We start from the raw sequence: 4,926 nt of genomic DNA on the forward strand, positions 1-4,926 counted from the left end.
ATGTATCTGGCATGAGCGGTCGAGTATTCGGTCCAAACTGGACGGGCCCGGAGTATTTCTTTTGAATGGCTTTTTCCGCTAACCGGGTTTAGAGCCTCTGAATCCGGCATTAACTGCCGTATCCTCAGCATTGTCGCCATTAATGCGGCGCTTTTGCTTGTTGTGACGCGACCTGCCACTGTTGTCCTTGGTATCCGAATTACCAGGGCTCTTGGTCATGTTATTGCTGCAAGCTAGCCAGCTGTCTTCTCCTGCGCAAAAGCGGGTCATAAGTGTTGTGAGGGCTGCCATAGATTTCGGCTTTTCCTATCCTAGGTGCCATGCAAGCCACTCGTCGCGGATGCTATGCTTAAAGGCTGCTAGGGCCTCTGCGTCCGGACAGTCGACGATTTGATTTTTCTTGGTTAGGAACCGTGTCCAGAATTGTCTGGCCGATTCCTCTGGCTGCTGAATTATGTGGCTTAGGTCATCGGCGTCTAGTGGTCGCACATAAGTGCCCTGGAAATTGTCGAGGAATGCGGCTTCCAGGTCCTCCCAACAAACAATTGATTCTGCTGGCAAGCTATTAAGCCAATGTCGGGCTGGTCCTTTAAGCTTGAGGGGGAGGTATTTGATGGCGTGTAGGTCATCACCGCGGGCCATGTGGATATGAAGGAGATAGTCCTCGATCCATACCGCAGGATCTGTTGTGCCATCGTATGATTCGATGTTCACGGGTTTGAAACCCTCGGGGATTTGATGATCCATTACTTCATCTATGAAGCATAGTGGGTGTGCGGCGCCTCTGTATTGGGCTACATCACGACGCAACTCAAACGAGCTTTGTCTACTGTGTTCGGCCCGGCCGGATTTACTGTATCCGGCGTGACGAGTACCGTCTCATGCCGTGGGGCGCCCACGTGATCCATAGATCGATCTTGTTTGCCTTGCCTTGTCCTCCAATATATCTCGCAGGTCTGGCGCATTTTCCCATGCCTTGGTAGTTTTTGAGCGGCGCCGGGGTGCGGCTTGAGTGGAGGGCCGAGAGGCCTCTCTGTCGCGGCCACGGGGTGGCCGGTCGGTCGCATCATGCGTTGGTGATGTAGGTTTAGGTGCTTCCTCCTCTAATTGGGGTAGCAACCTGCGCTTTGGGTAGCTCTTGGAGGGGCGTTCGAGTTCATACTCTTCGGCCGCAAGGACTTCAGTCCATCTGTCGGCTAGCAAATCTTGATCAGCTCTAAGTTGTTGCTGTTTTTTCTTGAGGCTGCTCGCCGTGGCCATAAGCCTGCGCTCTTGTTCAACGGGATCCTCCGGCACGACAAATTCGTCGTCGTCGAGGCTTGCCTCATCTTCGGAGGGAGGCATATAATTATCGTCCTCGACCTCTCTGTCTGCCGCTCTCTCATGAGGGCTGGCTTCTCTATCCTCCTATGCTGAATCTTGCTGGAGGTGGTTGTCTTCGGCACTGTCCGGGGTGTTATTATCCCTCGTGCCGGAATCACCGTTTTTGTTTTGGCGGGATTTAGAGCGGCGCCGCTGACGCCGGCGCTTAGGCTGCTTCTTGGAGGGGTCATCCTCTGCTGTTCCATCGCCATTGCCTTCTTTTGGGGTGTCCACCATGTATATATCATACGACGAGGTGGCTTTCTAGTGCCCTATAGGCGTTGGTTCTTGATCGTCTCCTGCATCGGCGTCCATACCGTCGATGTCTTCGGAGTCGAAGTCGAGCATGTCGGTTAAATCATCGACAGTGGCTACGAAGTGGATGGTGGGTGGGCTTTGAATTTCTTCATCATCCGCATCCCAACCTTGCTGACCATAGTTCGGCTAGGGCTCTCCTGACAAAGAGAGAGACTTTAGTGAATTCAGAATATCGCCGAAGGGCGAGTGCTGAAAGATGTCCGCGGCGGTGAACTCCATGATTGGCGCCCAATCGGGTTCGATCGGTCGGGGTGCGGAGGGCTCGGAGTCTGGAGAGGAGTCCGGCTCCTTGGAGTCACGGCCTTCGCAGAGAATAGGGCTGGTGTTCGGCTCGATCGCCGTAGAGATTGCAGCCCCCGAGGCGGTGTCTAACCACCCATCCTCGGTTGGTGTGATCGGCTCCGAGCTAGGGGTTGGAGCAGACACAGGTGCGTCCTCCAGGGCACTGTTTGGCGGCAGAGCTAAATCATGCCCATCGTGACAGTGCGGCGCACTCGGCTGTGGCTCGAATCCGTCGAAGATCAAGTCTCCGCGGATGTCGGCCGTGTAGTTCAAACTTGCAAATCTGACCTGATGGCCAGGGGTGTAGCTTTCGATCTACTCCAGATGACCAAGCGAATTGGCCCGCAGTGCAAAGCCGCCGAATTCGAAGATCTGTCCGGGGAGAAAAGTCTCACCCTGGATCGCATCGCCTTTGATGATCGGAGAAGCCATCGGGCCTAAAGTGACGACACAGAGGAACTCTCAATAAAGCACCAATGTCGGTGTCAAAACCGGCGGATTTCGGGTAGGGGGTCCCGAACTATGCGTCTAGGCCGGATGGTAACAGGAGGCAGGGGACACGATGTTTTACCCAGGTTCGGGCCCTCTTGATGGAGGTAAACCCTACGTCCTGCTTGATTAATATTGATGATATGGGTAGTACAAGAGTAGATCTACCACGAGATCAGAGAGGCTAAATCCTAGAAGCTAGCCTATGGTATGATTGTTGTTCGTCCTACGAACTAAAACTCTCCGGTTTATATAGACACCGGAGAGGGCTAGGGTTACACAGAGTCGGTTACAATGGTAGGAGATCTACATATCCGTATCACCAAGCTTGCCTTCCACGCCAAGGAAAGTCCCTTCCGGACACGTGACGAAGTCTTCAATCTTGTATCTTCATAGTCCAGGAGTTCGGCCGAAGATATAGTCCGGCTATCCAGACACCCCCTAATCCAGGACTCCCTTAGTGACATTGGGGTAATCTACGCATAGTGGTTGATGCACGTTCTCGTCTTTTGTTTCTCCGGTAGAAATCTTGGGGAACTCTTTGAGGTTCTTTGTGTTGGATTGAGTATTATGAATCTGAAATTATTTGGTGTTATTTTTGTACGAACTCTTGGATACATTGATCGGAAAGAATAACTTCGAGGTGGTTTCGTACCCTGTCGTGGGTTTGTCACGGCAGATGTCCGAGTGTGAGGACTTAGTCGTGGAGCTATCGCAACGTAGTTAGCTTAAAGGGGTTAAAGCGGGACAAAGGACGCAAGGAGTTTATACTGGTTCAGCCCCTTTGCGGTGAAGGTAAAAGCCTACTCCAGTTGTGATGGGATTGCTAGGGTTTCAATGACCAGGGAGAGAATACGCTTTGCCTGGCTCTCAAGTTGTTGTTCTTTTCTGTCCATGAACCGCCGCCGGGTCGTCCCTTTATATATGGGGTTGACGCCCAGCGGTTTACAGAATCCCGGCAGGCTCAGAAACGTGTCCAACTCGATTTCTACCCTTTCATATCTTACAACTCAAGTTACACACCATATGGCGGTTTACCTCTACGGGCCCTAATCCGCCTTTGGGCTTTGGGCCTGCTTGTTAGTCTTCACCGTGAAGCGCCATATTCCTTGTCTTCATGGGCTTCAATAAGAGTAAACCACTACGAGTATAACCCGGCCCCTCCTGGGCGGTTTATACTCAATAGTTATATCCCCAACATTTGGCCCCAGGTTGATTTGAACTTGTTCATGTCAATCTTCAGCACTTAGAAAAATTCCTTCTTCAATATCTTCACAAAAATCTTGTAAACTGCCGTGATGTCATCTTCCAAGACCATGATAACCCGCCATGATGTCATCCGCTATTAACTTTACGCAGAACCCAAATCTTTTAATGTATCTCCTTTAATGGATCTCCAAAAATCGAGGCGTCCACATATCCATTTTTTGACCTCCTCAATTCTCGTGCCTGCCACTTATCCATTCACCTTATAAATAGGGCCGAGGGTCATTTTCCCCTCGTGCCTCTTCGTCTCGTCATCTTCCTCGCGTCACCCCGACGCTCGAGCTCTGCCGTCACCGTCAGACTTCACCTCTACTTCGACTTTGGCCGCTGCATCGACCTGTTCGGACCAGACCCTGCTCACGCACCTCCGCCATTCAATAGTTTCGGTAAGTTCTTCTTCTTCTCCTCTATAGATCTGTTTAGGTTTCGCATGGGCTCATGAAAGTTTCGTGGTGTTCTTCGCCTGTTCTTCATCATAGCCTACATGATAGATTCCAAACCTGATATATCCTTATGCGGTAGCAATGATAGTCCTTCTTTTGCCATCATATTATCTCTTTTCTATAGAAAAACCCGATCTGGAACTTCATGAACTGCTCAAGCACCAACCTTTAGGTCTAAATATTCTCCTTTTCCTGACATGCGGTAGATCTGAAATTCTAATGTGAAACTTGTTCTTCCTCACTTAGTCATTTTTTGGCTTCAGATCTATACTCTCATTGTCCGTGTAGGCGGTTTATCTTTTAGAAAATAACCTGCCATATACCATTAGTCCCCTTGTAAACCGCCAATTGCTTTATCATTTATAATAGAATCAACCTCCGGTTTAACAATTTTGCGTGGCTGAATACCTTTTGTCTCTTAACCTACAACGCTTTATGCTTGTCAAGCATGAATCTTAAACCGGCACAAACTTTCCTTCAGGTTGTCCAAGTAATGGCCCAGACCTTTTATGCTTGTAACTGGGTTCCATCCCGGATTACGGAAGAAGGTCTGAAAGGATGTGTTATAACTGGTGCTTTATCAAAACAGAGTGGAATCCACTGGCGAGCCCCCGATCCAGAAAATCCTCCTACACCCAAGGATGGCGAGATAGTTGTGTTTGTTGATCATCTGAGCCGTGGTTTTAAACCTCCCGGATCAAATTTTTTCTGTGATGTGCTTGCTAGCTTCCAGATCCACCCACAAGATATTGGACCTAACTCTGTG

This window comes from Triticum dicoccoides, chromosome 1A, assembly GCF_002162155.2.
Source record: "Triticum dicoccoides isolate Atlit2015 ecotype Zavitan chromosome 1A, WEW_v2.0, whole genome shotgun sequence".
Lineage (NCBI taxonomy): Eukaryota > Viridiplantae > Streptophyta > Magnoliopsida > Poales > Poaceae > Triticum > Triticum dicoccoides.